General features: G+C 42.3%; 1 protein-coding gene across 1 annotated transcript in view; it reads left to right on the top strand.

Annotated features, from left to right (window-relative positions):
• The first annotated feature begins 12 nt into the window (after positions 1-12).
• fam49bb (family with sequence similarity 49 member Bb) overlaps positions 13-11,835 on the top strand; it is a 29,147-nt gene continuing 17,324 nt past the window's right edge. The window contains exons 1-2 of the mRNA XM_028432263.1: positions 13-161; positions 8,430-8,520. The gene's annotated coding sequence lies outside the window, so the exon portion shown is untranslated. The remainder of the gene's footprint in view (positions 162-8,429; positions 8,521-11,835) is intronic.

The following is an 11,835-nucleotide window of genomic DNA, read 5'->3' as shown; positions in this document are numbered from 1 at the left end:
CAGAGGTGGGACAAACCGAACTCCCCTCTTGTTTGACGCTGGATAACTAACCCGGAAACAGCAGCAGCAGCAAATCGCTTTTCTTCTTCTTTCAGTCCGTACCGCTGCTTCTAGCGTGGTATCCAGACCATCGACTCCCGGGTTTCAAGGCGAGCATCAAGGTAAAACAGACAAAAACTCTACTTTCTCTCGACTCTTTCTGGGGTTTCAACAAGCCGCCGTTACTACCCACTGGTTGCCATTCACCGAAGCTTGTTTGAGGTGTCAAATCTCGTTCCTGAGAGGAAAAATTACTGAATCGCCAATGCGCTCAGGTGATAAACCTGTGTATCTTTTATTTAGGGCAAGATTAACATAGTGGAAAAACATTTGTGTCACACCCTCGCTGTACCGTTAACTTCCCCTTTTCGGGACGGCTGGTTTCTCAGAGGAGGCGTTAGGCTACACTGCTAGCTAGATTTTTTTCCTCTATTTGGCCAGAGGCATTGAATGTTGCATTACCCATAACATGGCACTAATGTCGAGTGATGAGCTGTGTTTGGCCTCATGTGTGCTGTAGCTGAGATTATGTTCACAGTTTTAAACTAACCGTATGGCTTGGATTAGGCTTGTTGCTCGCTTATGGGCAGTGAATGCAGCATCATTAACGCAGCATTAAAGGAAATGCACACACTGACAGCTGGGACGTGTTGAGGGCTTCTTTACATTCTGATCAGTGTGTATTTAAATATCAATTTGATCAAAGTATGGCAAAGGTTTAGATCAAAATTCAGACCATACACTTGAGTGAAAGTATTTCAATCTTTAAAGTCCTGAATTCGACAACAGAAGTGTGAAGACATTTTATTTGTGCTTAAACTGCTGAAGACTCATCCAGCACTTTAACGTTGCTGCTATAAACTCATTAGATTATTTACTTAAACGCCTTGTACTCAGATTGAAGCACAAAAACTAGCATCAGATTTAAAGTATTCTCACTCCAGCCATCTATTTTTAATTTAAAGCATCTTTGCATCAATTGTCTGTTTAACCACAGAACCATTGCACGGACGTATGTGATTTCCTTTCAATGCTGTCTCTGCAGAGGTGCTGAAAGTGGAAGTGAAACATCCAGACAACTGGATTTGTTGATGTATAATAAGAAAGTACCACGTTCAATTTGTCTCAAAGGCTTCTTTCCTGTTTCTATTCCTATTACAGTCGTGTTAAAAGGATGCTCTGCGTTCGGCTGACGTTGTGCCCACAAACTTTAAAGATAACAGAAGTGCAAAGATGTGACTTCTACTTCCTTGTGTCACTAAAAAAAAAAAGAAGCACCTCAGGCGTGGTTTTAAAGGAGGTTTGTGGTTGAAGGGTGTACTAAGGCTCAACTAATAATGATATTCTGCATCATTTTGAGCTGGTAGACATGACAGAACCTGACTATGTTAGACATGGTAATACTTGTCGCGCCCTTTCAAACCCTTTCTGTGCCGGTGTAAACGGACGGGATAAAAGATTGAGTGACGAATACTTCAGTCTCACTTTTTGATTACAGCAGCTGTCATAGAAAAAAAAGACTGCTCGAAACTAGAAAGTGAAATCTGGTGTTTGGCGTTTTATGAGTTCAGGAAGTAGGCTGTAAGTATATTTTTCTCACACTCGAGCTTTGTGGAACAACCATGAAATGAGAACAAGGCTCTGGTCTGGTGCAGGTACCAGCCTGCAGGCGTGCACAGGCATGACCTTTTTTTTGTAGAAATTAAACATGGACTGCATGTTGTGCCGCAGTGTCATACTGCACACTTTTTGGCAGCTGTCTTGGCTGGATTTTAGTTTTCTAAACAGTACAGTTATCAGTCAAGGAAATGACACTAGAGTGGACTTTTAATTATTGGTAAAAAGAGTATAACTTCAAATGCAGTAAAAGAGACAAAAGTAAACATAATGCATGGAAAAACATTCTTCATCTGATCCACTGAACTCTGGCAAAATCCCACAGGGGGAGATTTTCCACATTCCTTCTTCTCCAGTGAGTGTATTTTGTCGCCCAGACAGTGGTGGATTCTATAGCTGGTGTGAGTGTAACGGTTGTAAACTTTAATTATTAATCGTGGTTCCAGGAGTCTTCCCTGGGACCTCTGGGGTCTGAGCTGTTTTCATGAATAGAATATGTATTTATTTATTGTTCTGTAAACTGTCCCAAGCGTAAATTAGTAAAAACTTTAGCTTTGCATTGTTGACTACCCAGGCATGTCCCAAAGACACTGAGGGGGGTCCTGACCCCTCTCCGCAGCCTGCTCCCTTAAAACACACCCAGTCACTGAGCCGCTGGTCACAGCTTGGGTTACTGCAGTTATTCTCGGTATGAGGCTGGCTGTAGTGTCCTGCTGACAGGCAGACTATATTATGTATACTGTGTTTCCAGCAGCAAGTGAATCCCTCACACGCTGAACGTCTCGCCCTGTTGAGTCATTGTTGTAACATGTTCAGCTCATGTATCGTTGTGTGGTTTTACTCCACTGTTGTGGAGACTGTAAACCCATTGATGTAGCATAGAATATAAAGGCTGAAATCCTGTAACTAACGTTTTTATTTTAAACTTTTTAGTAGGTCTGTTTTTGTGACCTACAGCAGGTGGATACAATAGCATAATCCTTTGTGTAACAAGCAATGCACATCAACCCCACATGACAGCACCGAGACTTGCAGGTCTGTTTGTTGTTTCTGCTGTCTTAGGTTTATTCAGAAAAGAGCTGTATTGATCCCTTTCTCTGGCACAATGCTGTTTGTGCAGATATTTGGATTAACTTCCTCTAACTGATCCTCCCTGTTCAGCATTCTGCCCATTATCATGACACGGCTTAATCCAAGAAAGCTGGTGACTTCAGCATCATTCACGTTCAGGATTGTTTTTTAATGCGTTGTTGTAAATACAATTCCTGTAGGATTACCCATCATCCTAAAACGACTTTATGGACTTTTCTGTGCTAAGAGAGTCAACGTGTGTCTTGAGTACACATGCTTCTCTTTCTGTTGCGTGTCTGCTCTTGTCCATAAGTAGATGAGAGTTGAATTGATGACATACTCTGTAGGAAAAGTACTGTCTGTTTTGGCTCATGGCAGCTGAAATGCTCATATATTCTGGATCTGATTTCTTGAGAAGCAGCATTGACTCTTATCAACAATACCTGACCCTCCTGATGACATCTGTTTATTTGAATATCGCTGTTTGTGTTGCCTATTCTTTTAGTTCCCTCTTTGTTTTTCTTGCTCCTAGCAGTGTGTCCATTCACTGCCAGCTGATTGTAGATCACAGCTGTTCATCCACCCTTCACACTGTACATTGTGTTGTCAGAATATAGTTGTATCCTCTAACAGATGTTTAACTCCGACTTCGCTAGAATTCAGTACTATCAAACTGAAACAATGGCCGATTTGACCACAGTTCGACACTGAGCAGTCTGATCATAGAGCTAACGGCAGTCAGCCGCTAAATAAGCAGGAAAGATACTGCAGCCACCTGTATAGAGATATAGCCACAGGACTTCTGGTCACTTCAGTGATTATTTTGAGATCACTACCACGGTGGTAAAGATAAATACTTGGACAGCAGTTTTTACATTTAGTTACAAGTCTTGCATTAGACCCCCATCTGTACGAGTGTGATCATCACTGTACTTTGATACAGTTATGTGTATCATCTGCACCAGCAACTGAAAAAGCCATATTTTTCAGACTGTGCTGCCGCAGCAGGTTGGTACATGTTGATGATGAAAGCACTGTGCATGCATATAGACAAAAAGGCATGTAACATGACCATACTCATTCATGTGACATGGCCACAAATCAGATACAAATCTAATTTAGTACCACATCCTGAAGTGAGGGACCTAAGTCTGATTTAAAAAAAAAATTGGTATTAATGATCAGATGTTTGTGTCCATGCAGACTTAAAACATGTGTTTTGAGTCTCTTCAGTCTGGTAGTTTGAATGTAGCCCTAGAGAGGTCTCCTACTGAGATGTCATTGCTTATTTAACCTTACCTGGCTATCCTGCATGGCTTATCTGATCCTGGTGAAGTCCAACAGAATATGACAACCAGTTATCCAACTGACTTCAACCTTGATACTGTAGTTACCCTCCAAGTGTTAAGTAGATCAGACAAATGGTTGTTAACAAAATAACAAGACCTTCAGCAATATTCACAGCAACAGCATCTTTGTTTCATGTCATTCGCTGCTCTGTGGAAGCATCACATATTCCCTGCTGTTTGCTCCACAAACAGATTTATTTAATAGTGTGTTGATTAACACATGCCGACTGTTTTGCTCTTTAAATGAGCAGAGAGATGGTCTAGAGCGTCGGAGGCCATAACTCTGGTGGTTTGTGTTTGTAGCCTTTGGGGGTGGCGAGTTATATACTTTTGATGTGTGTGTCTCTGAAGTGTATGAGTCAGTGTGTGTGCCAGTTTCTTGATCTGCAGCGCTGGCTCCGGTGCTAGACTCGAGCATTCCTCTCAACTTTCTCACTTCCGCCCTGTGATGTTAGCTTATCTGAAGCCCTGAGCGTGCACATAATGAGAAAAGAGAGCAGTCTTGTTTTTTTTTTTTTTCCTCCTGCAGGCAGCCTGTCTAAAGGCCTCCGACAGGACGCTTTCATTTATTCCTCCCTGATTCAGCAGCATCTTCAGAGCAAATATGGACTTCGTATTGAATCGCTCAACATAACACTATAAATAACCCTCTCAGAAGGACAAAATGCTGTGTGCTCCTGCCCCCACACCTTTCACACATGCACAGTAAACCCCTTCAGGCTCACATCTGAGAAAATCAGACATGATTGTGGAGGATTCTTTTTCTTATTTGATTGTTCTACTGCAATACAAGCCACCACAAACATAAACACAGTGAGCTGTGATGTTTTTATTACAGCATGGTAAAGCAGGCAGGCAGAAGATCTTCATGTGGCCGCCTACATGTCAGTGGACGCATAGAGCAGGCGTTGTGCCACAGATGGCAAATCAGCATGGTAGATATTCCGTGTTTGCGTGGATCTGTGGAGCTGTGCTGCCCCCGCACCAAACCTCCATCCGCACATAGTGTTAAAACTGTCTTAGGTGGATTTTTGTCCCACTTTCAGCCCCAAATACCTCCTCACTATTTAACCAGACCTAGATTTCATGTTTATCCTCATTATGTTACATAAGCTTGATTAGTATTATTTTCATTTCTGTATTGTATGCTGTTGTTCAGCCTCAACAAGATCTAATGTGAAACCTTGTGATAATTCAGCTGCCTTTGCCTCACAAGGATAATTGTGCATATTCATATTCAGAAACGGACTCCTGCAACCCTGCTGCTCTAAGGAACAGTACAGGAAGTCATTCCTGCCATCCACCATCAGACTATAAATCATCTGTGACTGTCTATGCTGTGCTCACAAATTTGGCATCATCTAAGGTGCACTTCAATCTTACATACATCTTACATTAACTGTGTACATGTGTTCATATGTCTGTTGCTGTCTGTGTGTGTGATTATAGTGTGTTAGTTTTATTCTTAGTATTAATTTTTGGCCACTTAAGCCATGATAGATAACCATAAATATCGGTACACGTCTGTTTCTCTCTCTCTTTCATCCTCTCTGTCCTGTCTACCTCTTCTTCTCCTCCCCTACCCGGCCGACTGTCACCTGGAAGGTTCTCCCTTATGAGCCGGGTCCTGCTCACCTTTCTTTCTGTTGAAGGGGAGTTTTTCTTGCCACTGTTGCTCTTAAGGGGGTTCAGGCTGTGGGTCTCTGTGAAGCGCTTTGAGACAATTTCTGATTGTAAAATGCACTATTTTCCAGGTGCAGTGCACATCAACATGTTGGCGTCATCAATGTGTGCATTAATATTAGTGATAGAATTCATGATCACATGCATCAGTAATCAGTAATGTATGGCTATTACTGAAACCCCAAACTTATCTAGATCAATGCTATTCTAGCACACTAGCACAGTAATGAAGGTATAGAACAATAACATTTGTGATCGAGCTGGGTGTAACCGCCTGGCATGGTGTGCTTCATTTTTAAGAATCCCGCAAAGATGAATAAGTGTGTAACAAGTCTTTTTTTGTGTTGTTTCACTCCAAGCCTCTCTAGTCCGTGTAACTGATCTGTGGGAGTTTTCTTAATGAAATGATTTTCCACCGAGGCTCCGCAGTGCTCTGTGGGCTTCTGCAACTTCAGTCGATATCCCTCTTCTGTCCCCCAAGTCGCCATGGCAACGCCAGATTTAATGGAAGTTTTATTTAGTGGTGTTGAAACCAACACCGCAAGGGCAGTTACAAAAAAAAAAAAAAAAAAAAAAAATACAATAAAATCTGTGTTACTTGTTTTGGGCTGCACAGCATGGTTAGCACAGTGTAAACTGGCCGGCTGGGGCCTTTGTGTGTGGATTTTCTCCAGGTTTTCCAGTTTCTTCCCACAGTCCAAAGACGTGCATGGTAAATTAGACACTCTCCTCCTTACGGGCTAAAAGAAAATTCTAAAAATCTGCTTCATTCATGTGCATGATGAGTGGACATGCTCCACATGTATTGATTACCTCATGGCCTGCTCCACATGCAGCACATGTTTTGTTGTTTTGTATCTCACACTGTACAGCAGGGCCACACATGTTGGCCCACATGTATTAAGCCCTTCATGTGGTGAAGTAAATTCAAACCAAACAAGTGTACAGGGAATGTCAGCGTATCGCTCCATCCAGAGCACAACTCTGTGTTTTAATTTAACAAAAAACTGGGATGTTCCTTAAACATTTTTTATCCAGTTTTAGTATATAGCCACTCTTTTAGGAAGTGACAAATCAAAACAAGGAACTGGCAGGAAGTTTGCATTTTGTTCAGAGGAAAAGAGCAGTGGGAGTTTCAGTGCCTCTTCCTCTGAGAAGGAAGAAACGCACGTATTTGATTTCTTCTTCTTCTTTTGAGCTTTTGTTAGGATAAAGAGGAACTCACATGATGCCTCTGAGGTGAGACCACCACACGCTGACCCCCCCCCCCCCCCCCCAGTGAGCCATGACACTGGTTAACTGTGCTGTAGTTTTTCTCTGAGAGCCTCTGGATTTAATTGTTGCTTGGAGGGATTGGCAAAGTCACCACACACACACGCGCACACACACACACACTTCTAAATGATCTCATCATGTGAGCCTCTTTCAGCAGCCACACTGAAGTGAATGACAGCAGTCCTACATATACGCTATGAGCCGCAAAAGCAAGATTATGTTTGAAACGGCTGGTCTCTACCATTTTCTGCAATCTAATTAACACTGTATTTAAATATTTATAGTTTCTTATAGAAAGAGATGACTCAGCAAATGAATGAACCTGGCTGTCTTGAAGCAGGAGAATACATCTGAAACACTAGCATACTGCTCCACATACTGCAGGCTTGTCTGTAACCTCTATAACCTCATCTGCTTAGTCAAGCACTCATTTGGCCGTATGACATGGCCCCCAGCTGTAGGCATGATGCATGGCTGACTCCAGTGATGCCCTGCCACAGATGTCACCTGTGACATGTCAGTTCTAACAGCAAGCCATGGTCAGTTTACATGGAGAAAACCCTCTGTCAGAAACTGGGATAAGAAGAGAGGCTGTTCTTTATTTTTTGGCTTCAGGGTGATGTTTTATTTTTTTATTTTTTTAGTATATTTCAGCTTCTAGTTTACCTCTTTCTTTTATGTCTGTAGCTTGCCCTTTTCACAGTGTCTTATTCCATCACTCAGTGTTCTTTTTGAAGTTTCAGGGTTTGAAGTCTGATCACATTCATGCATGACCAACACTGCTGCTACTGCTGTGCATTTGTATGCAGGCTGACAAAGAGTGAAGTGCCTTGGTCCTAATGGTCTCACAGTCTACTGAGCTTGTACTGTCAGTTGGGGAGAGCTTTCAGAGACTCTTACCTAATATTTTGATCATATTTAGTTGGCAGGTTGTTTAATGAATAAGACCAAGAGCTGGATTAGTGTTGTAGCTTTCTTATAGGAGGAAGCAGAGAGCCTTGTAGAAAACCTGAAGTGAATCAGAGGAAGTATTACACAATAGGAAGTGGTGTGTTTTTTCTTTTTTTTTTCATGAGCGTGTTTCTTCCATGTTTTTTTTTTTTCCAATCGGTGATTAGCCCATATTTCACAAGGTGGATGCAGCAAGACCGACAAACACCACCTGCATCAACATAGTGTTTGTAGCCTCTCTGGTAATGTCATATGTTCCTTCTCTCTGATTATTTTTACAAGCATGTTTGAAAGGGGAAGTAAGGTGATAAAGAGTGTATAACAGGGTCTGGTCAGTATTTGTGTTTTGTTCTACAGAAAATGCAGAGAAGTAGTTGTTTGGTGTGAAAAAGAACTTTTAACCCTTTGTTGTATGAAGTTTTATGTCTTGTACCTGTGTTTCAGAGGCTGACCTCTGCTGGAGGACTGTGACCCGAGGCCACCTGCCGGTCGGGCCTCCCTGCTCCTGACTGCCAGTTACCTAGCTCCACTGCTGGTAAGTCTCGATGCAAAAACAAAAAAATCTTCTCCATGAGAAGGCCAAAAAATAATAAAAAATCTTATTTGAAATGCCCTCATGATCAATATATATTTTCTGTGTATACATGAGTATGACCTAAATATATTAAGTTCGATGTTTGCCTTATATTATTCAATGCAAAGTTTGACATTTAGGCTGTTTTTTTTTTTTACCTTAGATTACCATCTAACATTTGTTTACATGTCTATTTATATCTATGTGGCTCATTTGAATTGACCACAGTGCCCGACTAGAAGGTTGTTGTCAAATCAAAGTACTGCACGTCACTTCTGTTTGTGTCTTGCATGTTTCCCATTGTTTCAAACCAATGTGTGCCACAGTGCATGCTGAAGGATGAATGGAGGCATTACTCTAAATGGCAGTTGAGTCAGATTGCTTTGTTTCCACTGGTTTTTTTTCCATGCTTATGTAGGCTCAGCATGGATGGAGAGACACATCTTCTGTTTTCAATGCAGCGTTTGGTTGAAATCACAAAAACAGCTGGTTGATTGTATAGCTAGGCCTGTGATATCCTTTATTGATCACCTTCAATGTATCTTATAAACATAATCAAAAACATGGTGGTAGAAATGTGTCAGTGGCCCATGTGCACACATACAGACGTGTCATTATGTAAGACTGCCTGTGGTGCACCTATGCCTATTAACAGTCTTAATGTGCTGTGCTGTGGGTGTATGTGTAATGCTGGCTCAGGAAATGAAGTGCATTGTGGGCCATAAAAAGGAGTTGAGTAATGTAGGTGCTCCCAGCTTCCTGTCCCCCCCCCCCCAGTGTGTTTATGTAACTACAGGGCACAGGGTCACAGCGCACACAACAAACTGGCAGCTCTGACGTGAAGCTTTTTCATGTTTTATGTATTCTCGCTCACAGGTGACATCCTGATTTTAGACCACATGTCTCAGATCTGTGTAGTTTCAATTCAGGGTTGAGTATCCCGGTTTCTATCAGAATCAAAAGGAAACATGCTTTCCTCTCAGGTTGCCTCTCTTCACCTCAGCCTGATAAACAACCCATCAATTCTTCCTGCTTGCACCTCTGCCCATCCCTGTTGTATTTTCCTCTGTGTCTCCTTGGAGATTGTTACCATGACACACAGCTATCGTTCGATTGGCTAAGCTGCAGTGCTGGAATGCTGTGCCATTTTGACAGCTAAGCCTCAGGTGGTTCACATATAGGATCACTAAGTCAGTGTGTCCCTTTGAGGGAGACTTGTGCGTGTGTGTGTAAAAGCTAATGCCATACAGACTGAAATCCGCTTGCTAAATAGCCTGAATGGTAAGCTATTTTAGTTGCACAGTACAACAGCCCTGTGGCGCTGCAGGGGAACAGTATGCATGTTGTATTAAACACAGAGAATGGGGCTGAGTTTTGTGTGAATAGACACAAGGTAGATTAGCCTCACTAAGCCAGGGGGAGGTGTGGTACAGGAGCTGGAGGTGAAGCTTTTCTTGGCTCTCATAACTGGGTCAACACTGCCCCCAGCTGGTAAAGCATAGCAGTGTTACACATATAGAGGTGATGAATTGTACACAATTTTGATTATTGGCTTGAAAATGGTAGAAAAAACAATATTTTTCTGACATAGTTTACTACTAGAAGCAAACTAGCCAACTTGTCATCAGCCTTTTATTACATGAAATAATATCAGGCGCTACACAAGTGACTCAGCAGATGGGAGATGCTCTGGCCTCCGACTTTCAGGTCCCACCCTGCTGAATAGGTAATTTGAGATGATATGTCTGAGTGGGTGTAATATATAGAGTGGCTTGTTATGTCAGCTAAAAGCTCCCAGCTTCTACTTAGGTATCAATTATTTATGCCACTGAAGGTTTGACACCATGTAACTCCCTGCCCAGGTTTCCTTGAGGACCTCACAGACCAGTGTCATTCTGGTGCAGGCAGAAACTGCCTGGCAGACTACTTACAAAATTGGACCAGTTGGAATTAACATTTGCTCTGCAGAATGTCTTTTATTTAAATCTTAGACAGAGCTCCTCCTAATGTGACTGCATGTTAAACACTAGATGATGCTCTTGGATTTTTTTGTAGTGCTCATATGTGTAAATGGCTGTTTTGTTTGCAGGAGTTGTCTGCAGTTTTGTTGCAAATGGCTGTTTGCTCTTACTTGTCATTTAGACCTCCATATGACCTCCTTGTGTTGAGGTTTGGGAGTGGTCTTTCCTCCTTCTGTGGAACTGCCTTTTTCATCCACCAGATGGCGCCTGTCTCCTACTGAATGAAAACGCCTGCACTCTCCAATCTGACACTCATCATCCTTCCCCTCCAAAACCTCCTCTGTGCCCCACCCAAAATCCGGTTAGGCTAATATTGTGCAGGAAAAAAAAGACATTAAAAGTAATGGTTGCTGAATTTTTATTTTGATTAAACCAGTCTGCTCCTGAACATGAGCTGACATAAAAAAGTAAGATTTCAAGACACTGTGATGTTGATGAGTCACATTCTGTCAAAAGTTCAGTCTAGTAATGGTGGTTCAGGTCTGTTTCTAGCAAAGAATGAGAGATCTGTGTGTTTCAATGGAATTAGGAGGCAGCTGCTCCGAGAGAGGTCACTGCTTAGATCAGCAACAGGGAGTCAGCGTGCACCCCTTAATGATTTCCTCACACATGCAGGAAGGAGTCAGAGGACTCTCAAGGGCAGGGCGGGGAGGGCTACAGTTGTTCAGCAGACAGAGCAGAACAGACTCCTAAGATGTATCTGTCACCATATATTTTTTTTCAGTATGGAGTTGCGACATTTTTATTCATTTAAAATGGTCTGATATTAACACCGTGCAGGCTGTCAGCATCTGCATGTGTTGGTGACAAAGTGTTGTATTGGTGTGAGTGAAGAGTCTCTCCATAGAGCTCAATTTCAATGGAGCCGGCGTTTTAGCTGACTCTTGTGTATGTGCCTGTTGCCATGGTTTCCAACTTTCATCAGGTGCTGTCCAAAGAGAGCGGAGCTTAGCTGAGAATGAGGCGCTCCCACTTTCATCCTCCTGCTTCTCTCTGATCTGCTTCTCTGGACCAACCCCCAGCTTCATCATATGTCCATTAACTTCCATGGTGATTGAGTTCATATGCAGAGATGTGTTTTTATGGAGGGAATATCTTTAGCTGGAGGAGTAAGACGAGACGGATGACACTAGTACCGCCATCACTCATCATGATTCAGTCTTCCTGTAGGTTTGTTTTGATTTGCCTGAATCTGGGTGATGGGGGTATTAGCTGATGTTTACCCGGGTGCAATAATATAGAGGTGTGGCTACAA

Source organism: Parambassis ranga, chromosome 20 (genome assembly GCF_900634625.1).
Source record: "Parambassis ranga chromosome 20, fParRan2.1, whole genome shotgun sequence".
Taxonomy (NCBI): Eukaryota; Metazoa; Chordata; class Actinopteri; family Ambassidae; genus Parambassis; species Parambassis ranga.
The sequence above is the reverse complement of the archived record's forward strand: the minus strand, read 5'-3'. Positions and strand labels throughout refer to the sequence as shown.